At 46.7% G+C, this 24,577-nt stretch overlaps 1 protein-coding gene and 1 non-coding gene across 3 annotated transcripts in view; one reads left to right on the top strand and one right to left on the bottom strand.

Moving 5' to 3' along the window:
* celsr2 (cadherin, EGF LAG seven-pass G-type receptor 2) overlaps positions 1-24,577 on the top strand; it is a 329,991-nt gene that overhangs the window by 33,456 nt on the left and 271,958 nt on the right. The window lies entirely within an intron of this gene.
* LOC139228401 (U4 spliceosomal RNA) lies at positions 20,225-20,364 on the bottom strand. The gene has a single exon (XR_011587551.1). It is a non-coding gene; the product is annotated as a U4 spliceosomal RNA (small nuclear RNA).

Raw genomic sequence — 24,577 nt, 5'->3', positions numbered from 1 at the left:
ATTATCCAGGGAAGCAATTACTGTCGTTTGTACTCCCTGGTTAGCCATTACTGCTCGATCTCGTGTGGTATTGCTCAAAGACATTTTTTTTCCAAACAATACATGTCTTTCTGTCTTTCTATCACTGCCATTGCCCCTCCCTGCCTTTCTGTTTACCTTGAGTTTCCTTCAATTTCTCTTTTGCTTTCACTCTCTGTATGCCTCTCACACACTTCCTCTTGTTTCTTCAGCTCTCTATCCTCGACTTTATGGAAGTAATTTTATCCTCCCAAAATAGATGGGCTTGGGTTGGGTAGGAAGTTGAAATTTCAAACCCAAACCCAACCCACCATGAACCGTCCCAGTTCTGATTTTAATGGAGGTGGGACTGGGGTGTGAGCAACCAATCTGCTCTCTGGAGGCGGATCGGTCATTGGAGGCTGTGCCTCCATTTCTACAAGCTTTCTTTTTCAACACAAGTCAGCCAGGTTTCCTAAGCCTTGGGAAATCCGGCAGATAAAAGGAGGCAAGAAGGCGGCAAACCTGGAGAAAATTGATTAAAACATGTTCACTCCTCCGACCGCACCCCTCCCGCCCATTGTTCCAAACGTGCGCCTCGGTAAATCTCGGGGCAGATATGTTCCACTGTCACCACATTTAGAACAGGCCATCTAGTAGAAAAGAATAAATCTGCTTACTGTTTACTGGAAACTGTTTTCTTCCCATTTGTTTTTACTTTGCATTGCAAAAAGAGAATGGTAATGGAACAAGTGAAGAAACACAAGATTGGTCCAGAGGAGGTGTAAATGGAAAGAGCAGAATCATTACCGACAGCTGCTGTCCATAACAATGGGAGCAGTGGTTACGATGTGAAATTGTTGAACTTAGTGTTGAGTCCAGAAGGCTGTCAAGTGCTTAATCGGTAGATGAGGTGCTGTTCCTCGAGCTTACGATGAGCTTCATTAGAACGGTGTAGGAGGCCAAGGCCAGAAAGGTCAGAGTGGGAGTGGGACGGAGAATTAAAATGACACGCGACCGGAAACTAAAGGTCACGCTTGCGGACTGAACCTAGGTGTTCCGCAAAGTGGTCAACCAACCTGCGTTTGGTCTCCCCAATGTGGAGGAGACCGCATCGTGAGCAGCGAATACAGTATCCTAAATTGAAAGAAGTAAAAGTAAATCGCTGTTTCACCTGGAAGGATTTTTGACCATCTTCCTTACGAACTATAGTCACATGTTTAACACAGTCTATTTTATTTTACATTTTCACTCATGTGCGCCAGATGCCTTCGGGTTCCTTGCCCATATCCTGTTTTTCATGTTCAAGCTTGGACAGTGAATGTTGTCTGGTTATTTGACTCTGGGTGGAGGCTGGGTCTGTTCAGTCATTTGAGAACTCACTTTTGGAGTGGAAGCATGTCTTCCTCAATTTCAAGGGACTGCCTATGATGATGGGGGTGGCGGGAGGTGCTCTCACTGCTGTTCATGCATCTAGCAGGGTTCACACTTCTAGCAGAGTTTTCTAAATCTGCAACCAGCAAAGGTAACACTCGTTGATTCATTTCTTCCTCCCCCAACTTTGGGGTGCTGAACCAGTTGTAGTGCCCTCTACCACCATCCAAGCTGAGATAAGCTCACAGACTATGTAAACGACCTTTATCTGAACCAAATGTAAGCTTGTCAAATTTGCTGACCATACTGAAATAGGAGGACTGAGCCGCTGGTTTATCAGTAGCATTCCAACTTCTGTTTCAGAAGGTGAAGGGTTCTCGTCCCATTCCAGACAGCCCCAGTGAGTGGAGAATGGAACGTGGCCTCTGAATACTCCATTGACATCCAAAAGGGTACTCCGAACTAACACCATGCTCATTATTAACAAAAATCAGAATGCATTAAATTGAAGGTAGCCTTTTGATTTGGATTGGAAATGAGTTGGGAGATAGGAGACGGAGAGTATGGGTTAAAGGTTCTGCACTCTGACTGGCAGGATGTGGTGTTCTCCAGAGGTTTTTTTCTGGGCCCTCAACTTTTCACCATATTTATTAATGACTTGGATGAAGGAATAGAGAGTTGCAGATTCGAGTTTGCCGACAACACTAAGTTAGGAGGGAAAGCGAGTAGTGCAGATGGGAGCAGGAGGTTGCAAACGGCTGGAGACCGATTAAATGTGTGGGCAAAAATATGATAGATGGAGTTCAATGTGGCACGTGTGAGTTCCTCCACTTTTGACCCAAGAAAGATAAATTGGAATATTTCCTAAATGCAAAGCTAGGAATTGTAGAGGAGCAAAGGGATTTGTGAGAAAAAGTACACAAGCAATTAAACACTAGTGGACTGGTACAAAAAGCAGTGAAAAAGTCTAAAGGAATGTTGGTGTTTATCTCAAGGGGGTTGGAATACAAATAGGAGGAAGTTATGCTTCAGTTGTACATCGCCTCGGTCAGACCCCATCTGGAATACTGCATTCAGCTCTGGGCACCGGACCTCAGGAAAGATATATTGGCCTTGGACGGGGTGCAGTGCAGATTCACCAGAATGATATCAGGTCTAAGAGGGTTAAGTTATGAGGATAGGTTGCATAAACCTGGCTTGTCTTCCCTTGAGTATAGAAAATTGAGGGGTGATCTGATCGAGGTGTTTAAACTGTTAAAAGGATTCAATAGAAACTCTTTCCTGTGGTGGGAGATTCAAGGAGGAGGGGACATAATGTTAAAATTAGAGCTCGGCCATTGAGGAGCGAAATCGGGAAGCACGTTTTCAAACAAAGGGTAGTAAAAATCTATCATTCCCTCCCCCAAAAGGCTATGGATGCTGGGACAATTGGAGCTTTCAAGCCTGAGATAGATTTTTGTTCGGTAAGGATATCAGGGGATATGGAGTTGAGGTGTAGATCAGCCATGATCCAATTGAATGGTGGAGCAGCCTGGAGCAGCTACATTCTGATGTCAGGGCAGGTGGATTGTGGTTAGTTAGTTCATCACTGGACTATAAACTGAATCAACCAAAACAAATTGGCCTGTTATAAATATTGAGTAAGATAAAATAGATTTTTTTGCAACATTATAGAAATCTCATAATTTAATATTTGCAGTAGAAATTAATTTAGTAAATTATCTCACTGGGGTAGCTTTTTGTCTTCATCGCTTGAGTGGTAATCTGGTGGAGCAGATTGGCCACCCATCATTTAAAACTCGGCTGCCCGTGTCCTAACTCGCACCAAGTCCCGTTCACCCATCACCCCTGTGCTCGCTGACCTACATTGGGCTCCCGGTTAAGCAAAATTCTCATCCTTGTTTTCAAAACCCTCCATGGCCTCGCCCCTTCCTATCTCTGCAATCTCCTTCAGCCCACAACCCCCCGAGAAAACTGCGCTGCTCTAACTCTTCCCTCTTGAGCATCCCTGATTATAATCGCTCAGCCATCGGTGGCCGTGCCTTCTGTTACCTCGTCCCTAAGTTCTGGAACTCCCTGCCTAAACCTCTCCGCCTCACTACCTCTCTTTCCTCCTTTAAGACGCTTCTTAAAACCTACCTCTTTGACCAAGCCCCTGTACTAATTTCTCCTTGGGTCGCGCGGTGTCAATTTTTTTGTCTTATAATACTCCTGTGAAGCGCCTTGGGACATTTTACTATGTTAAAAGCGCTATAAATACAACTTGCTGTTATAGAACCCGTCTGATTTTCATTCAACTGATTTCAATGGAAGGAAAATCCGACCGTTTCTATAAGGGGCAGGTGATCCACTGTTTCCTGAGAATTTACATCAGCAGTTTTATCTACATCTGAACCTGTCACTGCAGGCTCTGCCACTTCTATTGCACCTAAGGGGTAATTTTTAGACTTGCACTTCCAGCAAGGAGACTTACCTTCCAGGCACATACATCGGAACTTCTCGTGCGCATTGCGTTTTGATTTTCCAAACGTTAAAATGAATGGTCAGAAATCCTTACATGGGACACGCCCAAAGTTCCAATATGTTGCTCCATTGTGCGAGTATCCTCACCAGAAATGTAAAGTCGGAAAAATCCCACTAGGATTAGGTTCAGTCCTGCACAGAATAACAGCGTGCTCAGTGAATCTTGAATGAGCCTGGCTAATTCTTTACTATCCGAGTGGCTTGTCAGTGTCTGAAGTCAATTAAAGTGTTGAGTGGAAATGGAAGGAAGCATTCAGTGGAATACAAAACCCAGGTGTGATTCACGTTGGGATTGTAGAAAGCATTAATGTAGATGGTAGTGAGGCATTAAACAAATAAACCGTTGCGGCTTCTTTCACCCTTAAACTGTGATATTAGTTCTGCAACAACAAACCCAACAACACACAATGCATCTGGCTGGAGGTATGGACTATGATATTTGCAAGGGGGCGGGGGACATATAGCGTTCGGGGAATGCAAAGGTCCTGCCAAAAGTAACGGCTGGACCTTAGTTGAATTTATTTTTCACTGTTTCCTGGCCGGCAGCCAGCAATGTTGAGAGGTTGGCTGGCTGGCTGGCTGACTGTCGCGCGGGAGGGCCTGCTCTAGAAGGCCACAGCCGAAGACTGGAAAAGGAGGGAAGAAGGGAGAGATCGCTGGGTGTGGGGGCGGAGTTCACCGGTCAGTCTGGGGGTGGGGGGGAGGCATTGGGTTGGGTGTCAGCCTAGAGTTTGGGGGGAGGCCCGCAGACTGGGGGTTGGTTTGGATACAAGGGTGGGGGAGGGTGAGGGTGGAGGCCGATGGCGGCTGGTTAGCTGGGTGGGCCGGGGTGGAGGGGGAGAAGCACTCCAGCTCCTCCTGGCCCACAGGCAGTGCTGGAAAAGCAAATACCTGCTGGATACAGTAGTTCTTGCCTCCCTCCAGCTGCCAGGTTTCCCGAGCACTGGGAAACCCTTCCCGCAGCCATAAAATCTAAAAGGCTACTACGATCTGAGGCGCAAAGCCTTGTTAATCTATTTAAATTACTGACCTGCCTCTCGAGAGTCAGTTACTCGCCTTTCCCCCCAAGCCACCCCGGTTAAACCGGACATAGCGTCAATCACGGCAGGCTGGGGTTGGGTTTTACATTTTAAAGAATTTATGCCCCTCTCCCACTTGTCCTGGGGGTTAAAATTCCCCCCAAATTGTTTCATCAAATATTTTTTAATACTAAAAGAGAGTAAGTTCTCTGCACCCTCATCGATGTAAAGGCAGAGAGATGATTAAATGGACATTGGAACATACAAACTACCGATAGCCATATAGAGGAATCATTATTTTGATCATGATTCTAAGAAATGTACCATTTCTTTGGCAACCTTAAAAGGCTGCGTATCACTTGTTATTGACTGAATGCTATAATCACATTAACTATTTAATTATATTCATGTTCTTAACCTGAACTGACCTGTACACATTGAGTTCCATTTCTAATGTCCAGCACTGATAGCTAATAATTCCACTCAAACATTGATTTTTGTTTTAATAAGAGTACAGAGTGTAATTTATTCCAACTATCTGCTGAATACAATATCATTCTTTTTGTGCTGAGGGACATCTATCAATGTGTAATTATAGGATAGACCATGTTGATAAAGTAGCTCAATCAATAATGCATACCACAGTAATATCAGTGTAGGCACAAATGGAACGGTATCTGATGTGCACTGAAAACCTACAATTACTTTCATGCCAATATATATATATATAATAGTCCCCTGAGGGAAAAGGAAGGTTTTATTTTGTATGAATGATGCTGCTGATAGTCTATAATGGTTGCTGACAGATCTTATTAATTTGAAAAGTGTATGTATTTCTTTACCTTCAAGTGACTGGAAAATGGGTTTTCTGTAAAACTTGCATACTGCAAGTTGTGATGAGGAAATATGAAAATGAGCTGGCCTGATTGTGCAGCATTGGTCATGTAGAATGGTGGAGATATAAAGGCTCACGGTAACGCTTTTCCATGCAGACAGTTAGGCTGTCAGTCAGAGCTGGTGAATGGAGCCAAAGAACTTCTCCCAAACTCAGGAATGTAGGAGGAAATCAAATCGCCCTTGTGACTCTTGCACACCCTCTTCCTTATATCTGGTTCCAGACGATGGGTTCAATTTTCCCCAATTATCTGTGCCGTTTTTTTGACCTGCACCATTTTTTTTGGAGTAAATTTAAAATCTCCAAGTTTCCCCAAAGTTTCTGCGCTAGCGTAATTCACTTCGGTAGGAGTTTTTGGGGGCTACGATTTTTTGACCTCATTGGGGGCGTAACCTGCCACCATGCCAATTCTGACTATTTAAGCAAATTTGACCAGCTCCGATTTACTCCAATTTTTCTTAGGACGGCCTATGTGACTGCTCTGAAAAACTTTCTGGGCAGATAACAAAATTGGTGCAGGGAAGAGAATCAGTGCAGCAGATGCAGTTCCACGGCCGGGACAGCTGCAGCAGAGAGGGGGGGGAAGCCTTTCGGCTAGGGTTAGGAGCGGCAACCAGCACCGGTAGGGGAGGGAAGCCTTTCGGCCAGGGCCAGCAGCAGTAACCGGCATCGGGAGGAGGGAGGCCTTTCGGCCAGGGTTAGGAGCAGTAACCGGCATCGGGAGGAGGGAGGCCTTTCGGCCAGTGTTAAGCGTGGCACCGGGCAGGGGGGGAGGGGGGTAGACTTTTGGCATAAACACTTTAATAATTTAATGATGGAATGCTGCTACAATCTGTGAGGTGCTTGTGCAGGTTGCTGTGTTGTATGTTTCACTTTCCAGCCTCAGCCCGCAGTGTGTCCCTCGTTACCCTGGCAACCCAGTCTTTTTGGCGCAGATCTTGGGCTCCACCCACAAAGCTTAAGGACAGACGCAAAAATCAACAATTCAAACCGGGAAAGTTGGATGATTTTTTTTTGGCGTAGTTGGGCCCCAAAAAAACGGGCGTAACTCTTCAAGTACACCAAAAAATGGCTTTGGGAAAATTGAGCCCATAGGACTTATGTGTACTGAGGGGCAGAAGAATAGCTTAAAAAATACAAACTGGGCAGTAATTGGTAAATTTTTTAAAAATTGGAACTTTTTTGAATTTGTATTTCAAAAGACAGTTTCCATTGCTGATCATCGCATCCTGTATTGTCCTTGCTGGAAAGAGCACGTGTGTTGGATTTTAATGGAAATAATGGTTTAATATTTCACAATATTGTGATTGACCTGTTCTGTTGCATTAGCCCCGTACTCCTGTACTGCACGAACACTGACCTTTGGTAGAAGAGGTATTATTAATGGCCTGCCATTAACCATAAGAAGTGTCCTTTCTTCAGTATCCCTCTAAGTATAATATACAATTTCATTAGCTCCTAAAGAGCTCCATTGTGAGAGTCCACTTCATTTCACTTTCCTAATGATCAAATGCAAACTATTTCTTCTTTTAATTTGCAGTAATAAAGTCACAATCATTAATCCTTCAATGTAAACATTATCACATATTTTACCAACTTTGAATACACAAGATAACTGGCTTCTGCACTGACTGCTGCTGCAGTCATAGAATCATAGAAAATTACGACACAGAAGAAGGCCATTCAGCTCATCGTGACCGTGTCGGTCGAAAAAGAGCTACCCAGCCCAATCCCACCTTCCAGCACTAGGTCCATAGCCCTGTAGGTCATGGCTCTTTAAGTGCACATCCAAGTACTTTGCCTCTACCACCCTTTCAGGCAGTGAGTTCCAGACCCCCACCACCCTCTGGGTGACATTTTTTTCCCTCACCTCCCCTCTAATCCTTCCACCAACTACTTTAAATCTATGCCCCCTGGTTATTGACCCCTCTGCTAAGAGAAATAGGTCCTTTGTATCCACTCTATCTAGGCCCTTCATAATTTTATACACCTCAATAAAAGGTGACTAAAAAAATGATTAGGAAAGGGAAGATAGACTATGAAAGTAAACTAGCACAAAACATAAAAACAGATAGCAAGAGTTTCTAAAGGTATATAGGGCCAAAGTTTCCGTCCTCTGGAAAAACGGTACATCTCAATAAGGTGCGGCGACTTCCTGGAATAAAAAGGGCGCTGAAAACTTACCTTGTGATTCTCCGATCACCTCAGGACATCTTCGTGCTTGGCGTGGCGCAGCATAAGGGGTCGGGGGCGGAGCCAGGTTGCGGCACTGAAAACTAGAGTGTGTGCGCATGTGCAGTAGCTCCTCGCCCCCGAGGCTGTGTGGGAGGGGCCCGAAGCACACAGCCCCTAGCTCTGGCTGAATGGGCTCACCGGGCGAAGATCAGACTCGGCCTCCCTCCCGTTCAACTGCCTCCCCCTCCTCTCCTCTCTCCTCCTCCTCTCCTCTCTCCCCCTCCTCTCCTCTCTCCCCCTCCTCTCCTCTCCTTTCCCCCTCCTCTCCTCTCCTCTCCTCTGCTTTCCCCCTTCTCTCCTCTGCTTTCCCCCTTCTCTCCTCTGCTTTCCCCCTCCTCTCCTCTGCTTTCCCCGTCCTCTCCTCTGCTTTCCCCCTCCTCTCCTCTCCTTTCCCCTTCCTCTCTTCTCCTTTCCCCTTCCTCTCTTCTCCTTTCCCCTTCCTCTCTTCTCCTTTCCCCTTCCTCTCTTCTCCTTTCCCCTTCCTCTCTTCTCCTTTCCCCTTCCTCTCTTCTCCTTTCCCCTTCCTCTCTTCTCCTTTCCCCTTCCTCTCTTCTCCTTTCCCCTTCCTCTCTTCTCCTTTCCCCTTCCTCTCTTCTCCTTTCCCCTTCCTCTCTTCTCCTTTCCCCTTCCTCTCTTCTCCTTTCCCCTTCCTCTCTTCTCCTTTCCCCTTCCTCTCTTCTCCTCTCTCCCCTTCCTCTCCTCTCCTCTCCTCTCACCCCCCCTCCTCTCCTCTCACCCCCCTCCTCTCCTCTCACCCCCCTCCTCTCCTCTCACCCCCCCTCCTCTCCTCTCACCCCCCCTCCTCTCCTCTCACCCCCCCTCCTCTCCTCTCACCCCCCCTCCTTTCCTCTCACCCCCCTCCTCTCCTCTCACCCCCCCCTCCTCTCCTCTCACCCCCCCTCCTTCCTCTCACCCCCCTCCTCTCCTCTCACCCCCCCTCCTCTCCTCTCACCCCTCCTCCTCTCCTCTCACCCCCCCTCCTCTCCTCACCCCCCCCGCCCTCCTCTCCTCTCACCCCCCCCTCCTCTCCTCTCACCCCCCCCCTCCTCTCCTCTCACCCCCCCCCTCCTCTCCTCTCACCCCCCCTCCTCTCCTCTCACCCCCCCCTCCTCTCCTCTCACCCCCCCTCCTCTCCTCTCACCCCCCCCCTCCTCTCCTCTCACCCCCCCCCTCCTCCCTCTCACCCCCCCCTCCTCTCCTCTCACCCCCCCCCTCCTCTCCTCTCCCCCCCCCCCCCTCCTCTCCTCTCCCCCCCCCCCTCCTCTCCTCTCACCCCCCCCTCCTCTCCTCTCACCCCCCCCTCCTCTCCTCTCACCCCCCCCCTCCTCTCCTCTCACCCCCCCCCTCCTCTCCTCTCACCCCCCCTCCTCCTCTCACCCCCCCCCTCCCCCCCACTCCTCCCCCCCACTCCTCCCCCCCACTCCTCCCCCCCACTCCTCCCCCCCCACTCCTCCCCCCACTCCTCCCCCCACTCATCCCCCCCACTCATCCCCCCCACTCATCCCCCCCACTCATCCCCCCCACTCATCCCCCCCCACTCATCCCCCCCACTCATCCCCCCCACTCATCCCCCCCCACTCATCCCCCCCACTCATCCCCCCCACTCATCCCCCCCACTCATCCCCGCCACTCCTCTCTCCCTCCTCCCCTCGCTGTCCGAAACAGAGAGACACTGGGGTGGGGGGAGCCCATCCCAGCATGCTGTTCGAGGGCTCCCAGTGCTGCAGTAGGTGAGTAGAAACTTAATTTTTTATTGATTGATTTTTTTCTTATTTTTTTCATTTTTTTATTAATTTTTTTGGATTGATTTATTGATTGATTTATTTATCATTTATTATTGATGATGGCTCTTTATTTATAAAAGTGAAGTGTTTAATGTTTGCAAACCCCTCTCCCTGCCCCTGCCCCCCTCCCCCCCCCACCCGGCCAATCTCTTGTTCCCTACGCCTGATTTATAAGTGTCGACAAGGTTTTTCTGAGCATACAAAAATCTACACTTACTCCATTCTAAGTTAGTTGGAGTAAGTTTTCGCTGCCTAAACTTGCAAAACAGGTGTAAGTGGCTCGACACGCCCCCTTTTGGAAAAAAAATCTGTTCTAAAATGAAACTATTCTAACTCACTCGAACTGGAGCAAACTAAATGCCAAGAATTGCAATTTCTAAGATGCTCCATTCTAAAATAGTTGCTCCAAAAAAAAGGAGCAACTTGGGCCGAAACTTGAGCCCACAAAAGGCGAAAGTAAATGTTGGTCCCTTAGAGGACGAGACCGGGGAATTAGTAATGGGGAACATGGAGATGGCAGAAACTCTGAACAAATATTTTGTATCAGTCTTTATGGTAGAGGACACTAACAATATTCTGACAGTGGATAGTCAAGGGGCTATAGGGGCTATAGAGGAATCACAATCACTAAGGAGGTGGTACTCAGTAAGATAATGGGACTAAAGGCAGATAAATCCCCTGGACATGATGGCTTGCATCTTAAGAGAAGTAGAGGCAGGGATTGTGGATGCATTGGTTGTAATTTACCAAAATTCCCTGGATTCTGGGGAGGTCCCAGCAGATTGGAAAACTGCAAATGTGACGCCCCTATTTAAAAAAGGAGGCAGACAAAAAGCAGGAAGCTATAGACCAGTTAGCCTAACATCTGTGGTTGGGAAAATGTTGGAGTCCATTATTAAAGAAACAGTAGCAGGACATTTGGAAAAGCAAAATTCGGCCAGGCAGAATCAGCATGGATTTATGAAGAGGAAGTCACATTTGACAAATTTGCTGGAAGTCTTTGAGGATGTAACGAAAGGTGGATAAAGGGGAACCAGTGGATGTGGTGTATTTGGTCTTCCAGAAGGCATTTTACAAGGTGCCACATAAAAGGTTACTGCACAAGATAAAAGTTCACGGGGTTGGGGGTAATATATTAGCATGGATAGAGGATTGGCTAACTAACAGTGAACAGAGAGTCGGGATAAATGGTTCATTCTCTGGTTGGCAACCAGTAACTAGTGGGGTGCCGCAGGGATCAGTGCTGGGACCCCAACTATTTACAATCTATATTAACGATTTGGAAGAAGGGACTGAGTGTAATGTAGCCAAGTTTGCTGACGATACAAAGATGGGAGGAAAAGCAATGTGTGAGGAGGACACACAATATCTGCAAAAGGACATAGACAGGCTAAGTGAGTGGGCAAAAATTTGGCAGATGGCATATAATGTTGGAAATTGCGAGGTTATCCACTTTGGCAGGAAAAAAAAATCAAAGAGCAAGTTATTATTTTTATGGAGAAAGAATGCAAAGTGCTGCAGTACAGCGGGACCTGGGGGTACTTGTGCATGAAACAAAAGCGTAGTATGCAGGTACAGCAAGTGATCAGGAAGGCCAATAGAATCTTGGTCTTTATTGCAAAGGGGATGGAGTATAAAAGCAGGGAAGTCTTGCTACAGCTATACAGGGTATTGGTGAGGCCACACCTGGAATACTGCGTGCAGTTTTGGTTTCCATATTTACGAAAGAATATACTTGCTTTGGAGGCAGTTCAGAGAAGGTTCACTAGGTTGATTTCCGGAGCTGAGGAGGTTGACTTTATGAGGAAAGGTTGAGTAGGTTGGGCCTCTACTCATTGAAATTCAGAAGAATGAGAGGTGATGTTGTAGAAAAGTATAAGATTATGAGGGGACTTGACAAGGTGGATGCAGAGAGGATGTTTCCACTGATGGGGGAGACTAGAACTAGAGGGCATGATCTTAGAATAAGGGGCCGCCTATTTAAAACAGAGATGAGAAAAAATTTCTTCTCTGAGGGCTGTAAATCTGTGGAATTCGCTGCCTCAGAGAACTGTGGAAGCTGGGACATTGAATAAATTTAAGACCGAAATAGACAGTTACTTAAACGATAAGGTGTTATGGGGAACGGGCAGAGGGGTGGAGCTGAGTCCATGATCAGATCAGCCATGATCTTATTGAATGGGGGAGCAAGTTCGATGGGCCGTATGGCCTACTCCTGTTCCTATTTCTTATGTTCTTATGTAAGGTCTGCCCTCAACTTCCTCTGTTCCAAAGAAAACAACTCCAGCCTGTCCAATCTTTCCTCATAGATAAAATTTTACAGTCACAGGAACAGAATAAAAGCTGAATGAAATCATCTAATGCGCATATATTAAAATAACAGATACTGCGGATGAATTCTTCGAGTTTTCAGGATTAATTCCCACCATTCCCAGTTGATCCTCTGGTGTGCTCCCTTCTTTCCCTGAAGGTGCTGACTGACGTGGGAGCAGAGTTCGGTGGGCACTAGCGGCTTTCTGCCACGCTCAACCAAACGGCCAACTGACGTGTGCGAACAAACGCTGTGAATCTCGGAAGGTTTTTCGGTCATGCAGAACGCCACAGCTGAGCCTGATCTTGTTCTCACTCAACACCAACTAGATTTACTGGATGGTGATCAAGATCAGGAAACCTGGTCATGGTGAAGTCAGTTGGAACACTTGTTCCACAATTCCAGCTGAGATCAGCTAACTCCGATCAGGCAACAAGCCTGGGATCTGTTCCATCTTTGTGGCTCAGTAACACCTGGGGAAGATTTCCATTGATTACTATTCATAGTCAAATTGTAAATGCGCATATAAAAAAAAAATGTTTACTATTTTGCTATAACTAGTGAACAGTGGAAATCTTCCCTCTCCCCTGCTATATACATTGAGGAAGCCTTGCTATTGATGTTCAAAATCCTAGTCCCATGGAATTGTTGCCAGCTGCCAATATTTTTCCTCACCAATGTTTTTCTTCTCCCGAAGGCAAAATGACCTGAAATCCCTGCTGAGTTCTCGCAGCTAGTCAGTGGTGGCACTGGGATGCTGAGCTGTGTCATGCGTAGGGACTCCTAGACTCTCATCAACAAGTTCCTGGTTAGCTTTCTCTTTGAAAGCAGGGAGGAGGCGGGGTGGAGTGGGGTGGTGGGGGTGGGGAGCAGGGGCGGGGGCGGGGGGAGGCGGTGGCAGAGGTTCTTGGAGATTTTGCTCTCTCCCAAGTGCTCAGTGAAAGCTAGGATGACTCTGTGGAATGCTTTGTTTAGTGAGTGTTGTCATGACATTCCAAGGCATTGCTGCAAAAATTTTGCCCAGAGAGGGCACTTGTGACGGGGCTTTGTTCTGCCTGCATTGATCGCCTGGTTTGCATGTGCAGTGTTGTGGCTTTCATCTCAAATTGGGTTTCCTTTCCATTTCATGCAACAATCAAAAGTTTGTGTTATTTGTGTAAAATATGAGTGGAGGCTGATTTTCAATGGTGTAAATATGATGAACGCTTCGGAAGAGTTGGAAACTTGATTTTAATTGCAAGAGCTGGTTTTGAACTTCGAGGTAAAAGAAGGGATAAGTTGACTCGACACTAAGAAGCAAGGTTACTGTTGGCCAAGTTTTAAATATAGCCAAATGAGGTTGGTGCTCAGCCAGAGATGTTGAAGCTTTCTAGAGACACGTTTTGAGCAGCAGCACAATGCAGTTTAACCTTTCAAGGAATTTGGAAAAAAACTGCTTTACTGTCTCTGTGAATTCAGCTGAACCAAAGTGATTGAAGAAAAAAATGGATGCGTTATTTGACATTGTTGTTATGAGCCATGGAAGAGCTCTGAATTTATGTGTTTTTTTTCTCTTTTTCCAGTTGCTCTTTGCCATTCATGTTCCTCAGTTGAGATGCCAAGTTGTGACCTGCTCCCAGGTCTGCACCACTGTTTCTCTGTAATCAATGGGATGAAAATCCCGACCTATTCTCGATCGGGTAGACAATCTGCTCCGCCACACTAGCATCCAGATGGTGATGTGGAAAATTACCCCCATGGTACCTTGTTTTGTTTTTCTGAATGGTCAGATTTAAACTTGGTGTGTCACCTTTAGTCCAATTTCTGGTTTTCCAGGCTGCATTTACACTGCAGCCTCAGCATCGGTGTGAAGTGGTTTGCAAGGGCCATTCTGATTCCTTCAGGACAGACCCTGACTCCAGATCTACACTACCATTTCTTAATGTTGGTGCAAAGTGAAACTGTTGAAATGCACCCTAAATTATAGCCTCAGTATCAGAACTGATACTGCCATTATTTGAACAGGCCATAGCGTCTCCAGAACAATGTAAATTGTTGCTTTTTAGATTAGAAAATTGTAAAGGTAACTGCATTATTTCAAAAAGACGAGAGAAAGAAACCGGGAAAGTATAGACCTGTTTGTCTAGCATCTGTTGTGGCAAAGTTATTGGAATCTATAATTAAGGAAGAGTGACTGAGAACTTCAAAAAAAATTGAGCTGATTAGAGAGGGCCAACATGGATTTTACAAAGGGTAGGTGATGACTAACAAACCTAATTGAATTTTTTAAGGAAGTAACTAAAGTACTGGACAGGAGAATGTCTATGGCTATTATAGATCATATGGACTTCCAGAAGGCATTTGATAAGGTTCCACACAAGAGACTGTTAGCTGAAGTTAAAGCTCATGGAATTGAAGACTAATTATTGACATGGCTTGGAGATTGGTTATTCAGTACAAGACAGAGAGTAGGGATCATGGGTACGGGCTTGAATTGATGTCCCACTTCACACCAATGCTAAGGTTGTGGTGTAAATGCAGCCTGGACAAACTGAAATTGTACTAAAGATGAAGCCCCGAGTTTAAATCTGACCATTCAGGAAAACAAAGCAAAGCACCATGGGGGTAATTTTCAACATCACCACTAGTGTGGCGGAGCAGATTGTCCACTCGATCGAGGATCTGTGCAGAGGCCACAAGCATTCACTGTATTTATTAATGATTTAGATAACACAATAGAGAGTCGTGTATTCAACTTTGCTGAATGAAACAGAGATTAATGGCATAGTAAGCAGTGTAGATGGGAGCATAAAATGACCAAGAAACATTGATAGGTTAAGTAAGTGCTCAAAAATGTGGCAGATGGATTACAATGTAGGGAATTGTGAGGTCATCTATTTTGGACCAAAAAGGATAGATCTGAGAATTTTTAAATGGTGAAAAGCTAGGAACGATGGAAGTACATGTTCACAGATTACTAAAATGGAGTGGTCAGGCTGATTGCACATGTCCTACTGGTAGTTCAGAGGTTCCAGAGGAATTAAAATTCACTGTTCTGGTTATCCTCACAGTTACTGGCAGAGCTGTCCCTGTGGTCGATATTATCTGGGGATCATGACATAACTCACTGGGCTGGACTTTCCATTTAACTCGCCCCGCCCTATCCTTAGCGGTGTTCCCGCGGTTGCATCTTTTTCAACCGCCGGACTGCCGCTGGTGCGCACTCACGTGGTTTTCAGGTGCTCCATGTCGTCGGCGGAGGAGGGGTGCGGGAGCGGCAGAGGAGGCCTGTCGACTCGGGAATCTTCGGCTCTCAGGTTGTGTGCACGTGCGGCTGTCAAGCTCCGCCCACCCTGAGAGGTCAGAGACTGCTGGCCTGAGTTCGCTGTGGGGGGGGGGGTGATGAGATCGCTGTGGGGGTGGAGGGGGGAGGGAGAGTGAGATTGCTGTGGGGGGAGGGAGAGTGAGATTGCTGTGGGCGGGGGGTGGAGGGAGAGTGAGATTGCTGTGGGGGTGGGGGGAGGGAGAGTGAGATTGCTGTGGGCGGGGGAGATGGGGGGGAAGGGAGAGTGAGATTGCGGGGGGCGGGGGGTTCAGGGAGAGTGAGATTGCTGTGGGGGTGGGGGGAGGGAGAGGGAGATTGCTGTGGGGGGTGGGGGAGAGTGAGATTGCTGTTGGGTGGGGGGGGAGGGAGAATGAGATTGCTGTGGGGGGGGGGGAAGAGTGAGATTGCTGTGGGGAGGGGGGGAGGGAGAGTGAGATTGCTGTGCGGGGGGGGGGGAAGAGAGGGAGAGTGAGGTTGCTGTTGGAGGGGGGGGTGGCGGGGGAATAGTGAGATTGCTGTGGGGGGGGGGAGAGTGAGATCGCTGGGGAGGGGGAGGCTGGGGGGAGGGAGGGTGTGGTTTAGAGTGAGATCGCTGGGAAGGGTGGGGGGCAAGAGTGAGATCGCGTGGGGGTGGGAGATAGTGAGGTCGCTGTGGGGGAGGGGAGATCACTGGAGGGCATGAGAGATACTGAGAGGGGAGGAGAGACTGGGAGGAGTTGGGGAGAGAGACTGGCGCGGGGTTAGTGAGATTAGTGAGTGAGCGACTAAAGGAGTAAATAAGGCTTCATTAGACCATTTATATTATTACCTAACACTAGAAAATACTATAATCCATTAAAAAATATATCAAACTGTGGAGAACTATAAAGATCTGTGTAATATCAAACAAACCTGTCAGATCTGTGTCCATACTGCCCACTTAAGATCCAGTAAGTGCTGCTTTTTCAGGGCAGTATTAAGGTCCGGTGGTAAACGGATCTTAAATACTGAAGCTTTCATTTTGGGCGATATTTTGGCGGTAATATTTGGGTGAACAATATCGAATACCGCCTGGTGGTAATGATTGGAATTTACCGGCTGGCGGTTTGAGAGGAAACTTACATTTCTGGGCGGTAAATGAGTGGTTTGAGAGGAAACTCAAGCCCACTGTTTCCATATACTTACATAAATTTTGTGGGCTTAATGATGGTTTTGTATATCTTAAACAGGAGCATTTGAGCAGAGCCTAAAGGTTCCGCTGGAAGATCTTGCTAATCTGTCAGCGATCAGGCTAAACAGATTCCTTGCTCATGCTCAGATATTTCATGCCAAGGGACCCGCTGGAAAATTGTCCATTATGTTTTCCCCCTCCATTATTGTTTTAACTAGTCTTACAGATTAACAAGATCTTCCAGCGGAACCTTTAGGCTCTGCTCAAATGCTCCTGTTTAAGATGTACATGTTTGCGCCTGCTTCTGCCTGGAGCTGACCGAGGTTTTGGAAAGAATGAGTTTCCAAACCCACAAGTGTGGAAGGTACCTTGGTGGGAGCCTGATCCAGCCAAATTTCACAGGGGGCATCCGAAATTGAAAGTCTTTGAGCAGAATGCAAAGAGCACATAGAAATGTGAGAACAAGCAGCAACGAAAAAATAAAAAGTAGTCGTTTTAAAATAACGTGAGAGTGCATGTGTGAAAGATGTCTATTATTACCTGTCTGCTAATTCGCGCAGAGTCCAATTCACCCATCACCCCTGTCCGCGCTGACCTATCCGGTGTGGCAATGGCTCGATTTAAAAAAAAAAAAAATTCTCATCCTTGTTTTCAAATCTCTCCATGGCCTTGCCTCTCCCTAACTCTGTAACAGCTCCAGCCCTAGAACCTCCGAGATCTCTGCGCTCCTCCAATTCTGGCCTCTTGCGTATCCCTGATTTTTATCGCTCCACCATTGGCGGCCGTGCCTCCACCTGCCTAGCCCTGAGCTTTGGCTTTCCGTCCCGAAACATCTCCGTCTCTCTACCTTTCTCTCCTCCTTTAAGACACTCCATAAAAAAACAGCTCCTTGACCAAGTTTTTGATCACCTGTCCTAATATCTCCTTATGATTTGGTGTCAAATTTTGTTTGATAACACTCCTGTGAAGCACCTTGGAACATTTCACTACACTAGATTACATAAACTAGGCTTGTCTTTCCTGGAATATAGAAGGCCATGGGGTGATTTGATTGAGGTTTTTTTCAAATTTTGAAATGAATTGATAGTAGATAGATTAAACATCTGCTGATGGGAGAGACTCGGACACGAGGACATAACCTTAAAATCAGAGGCAGACCATTCAGGAGAGAAGTTAGGACAAAAGGTGGTAGAAGTGTGGAACTCTCCCACGAAAGGCAATAGATGCGAGCTCAATTAATAATTTCAAATCTGAGATTGATAGATTTTTGCTTGCCAAAGATATTGAGGGATATGGAGCCAAGGCAGGGTGGATGGAGTTAGGAATCAGTCATGATCTCATTCAATGGTGGAACAGGCTTGAAGGGCCTACTCCTGTTCCTGTGTTCCTATGTAGGATATCCAAGGTTGTCGAAACCTGATTAACACAGATCAACATATATATGCCCGAATTGATGCAATTGATGAAATGAGTTTCGGAAACCATATTGGAGTTTGTCTAAATGTACCTTGGTGTTGGTAACCAATTGGTATATGCAAATATTAAATATATCCATAAAGATGTTGAATCTCGAGTCTCATTGACCATGTATGAGTGAATTCAGTCCTGTTGCTTTTCTTCTAAAGCCAAAGACCATTTCCAGACAGTGATAAAGGAGGACAGATTTCATCACCAGTGTCAGGTGAAGCATACAACAGATGTCCAGTGAGAAGCCCATATGGTGAAACACAGCCAACTAAGCTTCCAACCTTTTCCAATTTAGTAGTTTGATTCTTAGTTGAGTAATCCGGGCAGTTAAGCTGCTGCAAATTTCAATATTAGCTGATACACTCTAAGGATGAAAGTACTATTATTTATTTTTAAAGCTAGGGCTGTTCAACCTAGAACAGCTAGGGCTGTTCAACCTCAGGTGATTTGTTATGGAAGTATATGAGAGATTTAATTGGATAAGGAAAATAATCTCAAACAATACTTTGTTATACCCAGGCAGTAGATCACGAGGGCACAGGTTCAACTATTTTTGTTGCGAAAAGTGCAGATTCAACACATGACATAGAAACATAGAAAAGTAGGTGCAGGAGTAGGTCATTCGACCCTTCGAGCTTGCACCGCCATTCAATAAGATCATGGCTGATCATTCCTTCAGTACCCCTTTCCTGCTTTCTCTCCATACCCCTTGATCCCCTTAACCGTAAGAGCCATATCGAACTCCCTCTTGAATATATCCAGTGAACTGGCATCAACAACTCTCTGTGGCAGGGAATTCCACAGGTTAACAACTCTCTGAATGAAGAAGTTTCTCCTCATCTCAGTCCTAAATGGCCAACCCCTTATCCTAAGACTATGTCCCCTGGTTCTTGACTTCCCCAAGATCGGGAACATTCTTCCCGCATCTAACCTGTCCAGTCCCGTCAGAATCTTATATGTTTCTATGAGATCCCCTCTCATCCTTCTAAACTCCAGTGAATAAAGGCTCAGTTGATTCAGTCTCTCCTCATATGACAGCCCTGGAATCAGTCTGGTGAACCTTCGCTGCACTCCCTCAATAGCAAGAACGTCATTCCTCAGATTAGGAGACCAAAACGGAACACAATATTCCAGGTGAGGCCTCACTAAGGTCCTGTACAACTGCAGTAAGACCTCCCTGCTTCTATATTCAAATCCTCTAGCTATGAAGGCCAACATGCCATTTGCTGCCTTTACCACCTGCTGTATTATGCCCACTTTCAGTGACTGATGTACCAGGACACCCAGGTCTCGTTGCACCGCCCCTTTTCCTAATCTGCCGCCATTCAGATAATCTGCGTGTTTTTGCCCCCAAAATGGATACCCTCACATTTATCCACATTATACTGCATCTGCCATGCATTTGCCCACTCACCTAACCTGTCCAAGTCACCCTGCAGCCTCTTAGTGTCCTCCTCACAGCTCACACTGCCACCCAGTTTAGTGTCATCTGCAAACTTGGAAATATTACACTCAATTCCTTCATCCAAATCATTAATGTATATTGTAAAGAGCTGGGTCCCAGCACTGAACCCTGCGGCACCCCACTAGTCACTTCCTGCCATTCTGAAAAGGACCCGTTTATCCCGACTCTCTGCTTCCTGTCTGCCAAACAGTTCCCTATCCACGTCAATATATTACCCCCAATACCATGTGCTTTGATTTTGCACAACAATCTCTTGTGCGGGACCTTGTCAAAAGCCTTCTGAAAGTCCAAATACACCACATCCACTGGTTCTCCCTTGTCCACTCTGCTAGTTACATCCTCAAAAAATTCAGAAGATTCGTCAAGCATGATTTCCCTTTCATAAATCCATGCTGACTTGATCCGATCCTGTCACCGCTTTCCAAATGCGCTGCTATTTCGTCCTTAATGATTGATTCCAACATTTTCCCCACTACTGATGTCAAGCTAACCAGTTTATAATTACCCGTTTTCTCTCTCCCTCCTTTTTTAAAAAGTGGTGTTACATTAGCTACCCTCCAGTCCATGGGAACTGATCCAGAGTCGATAGACTGATGGAAAATGATCACCAATGCATCCACTATTTCTAGGTCCACTTCCTTGAGTCCAACGCCTTAACCAGTCGGCCATCATGGTGCTAAAAAATTGTTTGAAAATGTAGTCCCCGCAGAGACTATCAAAAATTGCCATTGCCGACTATATTTCAAGTTGTCATAGCGAGGTATTGGAAAAAGTTTTCAATAAGTAATAATCGGTTAAACCTCATCGGCTATGATACTGATACTGCCACTGCAGGGAGGACAGTGATCAACAGCAGAAATGAGTTACCTGGAAGAGTGATTGATGTCAGGAACTTGACTCGTTTAAAAATGGCTAGATGGGAAGTTCAGTAGGGTTTAAATTCTGGAAGAATTAGATCAGATTGGCTGTGAAGGGCCTCCTCCATCTGAACTAATGTTCTGATAAGAAAAGTGGGGGATCAGAAAATACCATTTGGCCCATCGAAGCACAAACCTCTGTACACTAACTCTATCTCGTGCTGCTCGCTGAGTCAAGAAGTTCCTCTAGTAAATGTATTAAATGGACTTGTTACAAATTTCCATTTATGTTTTCTGCCTATACCTTCTGGTATATTTTGAAGTGATATTTGGGGTTTAACTTATCCATACATTTAATATTGAAATGCCCCCATAATTGCCGCCTTTCTATACTGTAAATCTTAAGCTTTTCTAATTTTTCCTGAAGTTTATCCCATTTACACTTGGAAACAGTCTTCCCCTTTTTCTGGACCCGGTTGAATGCAAGTGTGATATATTTTTGTGTGATATGGAGGCCAAAATTGAACATGTATCCTGGGAACAGTGCATTCTAAAGTCGTAACATATTTTCTCTAAACTTGTATTCCATTGTTCTGGCTGTATATCCTAGCATTCTATTATCTTTATAAATAATTACTAAATCAGTCAAGGCTTTGTTATTGGTATCTCCTGGTATAAACTATTCGAGTATTATGACATTGGCTTTGGTATCTTGGCAGCTTATAAATGTATTGTGACTATGCTCGCAGTGTTATTTGCTGACATTTTGTAATCGAGCCTAAACCATTTAAGTGAGTGCTTATAATGCCTACTTTCAATAATAAATTCCATCTGCAATGTTACCCCTCCCTCCTCTCATCTCATCTCCTGAAGCCTCGTGTCTCATAAGTCACTTCTATGTACGCTAGCTGTATATTTTAGGGATAATTTCATTTTAGTGTACAGTTATTCTTATAGGTAAAAGTACTATCTCATTACTGATTATTCAGCTTTGATAAAGATACACCAAATGCTGTTATAAAAATGGAGTATATTTTCTTGTGCATGTAAATTTAAAGGAACATTATTATACTAGATTAATTCTGTCCTGTATCTTACATGGCCACTGTTGATACCATATCAAGGTGTGCCACCAGAGGGCACAGCAGTGGGAGACTTGTAGATTACCTGTACAGGTGTGCCTGGCCTAGTATGAAAGGCAGGCCACCAGGTGTGATCCACACTCTGGAGTTAACTAATAAAGGACTAAGGTCACTACAGTTCAAGTACAATTCACTGCCTTGTAGAGTCATTGTTAGAGCATCTAAGGACACAACAACTGGTGACGAGAATACGAACTTTCACGCGGAAATGGCTACACTTGGAGCATTGCAGCAGTTCGCCGATGGTGATGATTGGGACGCCTTTGTGGAAAGGCTAGAACACTTTTTCGCAGCAAACGACCTGGCAGGAGACGACCCGGCCGCACTGGTTGATGAGCGCCGCACTGTCCTGCTAACCAGTTATGGGCCCAATGTCTATGGCCTCGTCAGGGACTTGCTGGCACCAGCAAAGACAACGACCAAGTCGTAGAAGGAGCTCGTAACACTGATCCAGGAGCAACTCGAACCCAAGGAGAGCATCCGCAGAGCCAGACACCGGTTCTATACCCACTGAAGGCCAGGAAGTCGCAAAGTACGCCGCAGACCTCAGGAGGCTGGCGGTACCGTGCGAGTTCGTCACCCACCTCAACGAAGCGCTGCGGGACATTTTCGTCATTGGAGTTGGCCATGAGGGCCTTCTTCACAAGCTACTGTCGGCGGATACCACAGTCACACTGCAGAAGGCCATCTCTGTGAGCCAGTCTTTCATGACCTCAACCTGCGGCTCTGGGCAGATGACTCGCCCTCAGGACTCAAACCCGGCAGGTACTGTGCAAGAGTGGCGCCATTCAGGAGCTGGACTGTAGAGTGCGAATCCTCTCAGGGAAGAGAGAACAGGCCCCACGAGTCCCTTAACTAAGAGTCCTCCGAGGGGGGCTTATCGAGTAGCTCCATGCTGGCGTTGCAGAGGGAATCACAGGGCTCACCAGTGCCGTTTTAAAGACTATGTTTGCAAAGGCTGTGGCACAAAGGGCCATCTCCAGCGAATGTGTAAGAGGAGGAGTCCGCAGATGGCTATAAATCCAGCGTGGATTATGAATTGTTAGACAGAGAGGCAGCCCAGTCCCAGCATGTTTACCTGCACCAACGAGTGCTTCCCGCTGAAGGTGGAAGTCGAGTTAGAGGGTGTTCCAGTCTTCATGGAAGTGGACATGGGGTCGAGCCAGTCAGTGATGAATCAAGGAACCTTTGAGAGGCTATGGGACAATCCAGCTGAATGACCCGAGTTTGCCCCGGTTCAGGCAAAGCTGCGCACCTACACCAATGAAATCATCCCAGTCGTTGGTAGTTTGAATGTAAAGGTACTCCATGATGGCGCGGTGCACAAGTTACCTCTGTGGATTGTTGCAGGTGATGGACCAATGTTGCTCGGCAGAAGGTGGATGGAGAAGATCCAATGGAAGTGGGAAGATTTCACCCCTCCAGCAATTGAAGCCATCTGCGCTCAGAGGCAAAGCAAGCCCCCACCTGAGGGTGGACCCAGCACCGATGAGCTGACTAGCACGGCACCCGAGACACAGACCGCCCAGCACGACTGCGTGGAGATGATCCAACTGAGATGACCCGAACGCACCTTCCAGGCTCCAGTGGCAGGACTCGGGAGAGAGAAAATCGGATCCAGCAGCGACTTCCCAACTGCGGAGGCAGAAGCCGGGGAGAAGAGGATCACCGCAGTCGACATCGTGGACCAAGCAAAGATGGCGCTCGCACCACGATGTGATACGCTGAAGACAAAGATGGCCGCACCACTAGGTGCAGCGCTGATGGAGCAACACGTGGCACCAAACTGAGAAGTGGATTGGGGTAAAGCAAGCTCGGCTCCCTTAAAAGAGGCCGGCAACCCACTATAATTAAAGGGACAGTTCCACACAATTAAGCAATGTAATGAATTGTAAGTTAGAGATTAAAGGTGTAACGGATTATGTAAAGTGTGTAACTGACAATGAAAAATGTGTAACCGATAATCGGAATTGTATACATGCAACCAGCGAGGAAAAGTCGCGTGATTATGTACAATGTGTAATTGATGATTTGAACTGTGCATATGCAACCAGCGAGGAAAAGTTGGGTGATCGTGATCAAACCCCTGGAGTCTCCATCGTGTGTGTGCTGCAGGATTCCCACCACACGCAGACAATACAGCAGGCAGACACCCATCGGGTGCACACAGGTCCAACGAGCTACCCAATGCAGTAGCCTGCATCCCGGGGACCAGTCATGCACCACGAAGTGTGACCACAAGCAGCCAACACACATGAGCTGCTAAGCAAGCGACCTCAGCAGCGCAAAGGCACCGGTGGTGATACCATGCCCTGGGTCGGCTCCATCTCTCAGGCAATCGATGACACCAACTGCCATGAGCCTTAAGGAGCAGACTGCACCAAGGCCATACCCCAAGATATAGGGTCACCTGCCACTGTCTCCCCAGAGGAACAAGCACCAGTCAGGATCTCAAACCAAGCGACGCTCAGGCCAGCGAGTCAGCGGTTCCCTGTGCACTGCTAAACAGCTCCTCAGGGAGCAGCTGGGACCCAGGGCATAAAGAAAGGATGGGGGCGGGGCGGGGGGGGTGTGGTCACAGACATCTGTGAACCTGCCTGACGCTAAGCGACAGCCCCGAGAACAGGCTATGTGAGCCAACCAGCTTCCCACTGTCAGCACCAGGCACTGAACTGCCACAGGACTCGGGGACACCACCCAGCAGCTCCGGAACTAGCTTGTCCTTACGCACCGGTCACCGCACTGACAAGGCACCTAACGCTCTTGTTGCACCACGGAAACACTCAACAAAAAAAAACATGCAAAACCCACTTACCTGAACTTGTGTCTACATGAATGAGAGGAGCCCCCGCCACACCAACGTGGGAGGCGGGGAGAATGGAATGGTCAAGAACGCGCGCGCGCGTGCACACACACACACACACACACACACACACACACACACACACAGCAACCACCAACACACTACTGCACCAACTACCCACCCAAGGTTGAGCCAGCCCATTAGAGGTCTACCAGACAGAACCCACATCGAGCTAAACCCAGAGCATAAGT

This window comes from Pristiophorus japonicus, chromosome 17, assembly GCF_044704955.1.
Source record: "Pristiophorus japonicus isolate sPriJap1 chromosome 17, sPriJap1.hap1, whole genome shotgun sequence".
NCBI classification, from domain to species: Eukaryota; Metazoa; Chordata; class Chondrichthyes; family Pristiophoridae; genus Pristiophorus; species Pristiophorus japonicus.
This window is presented reverse-complemented; position numbering and strand designations above follow the sequence as displayed.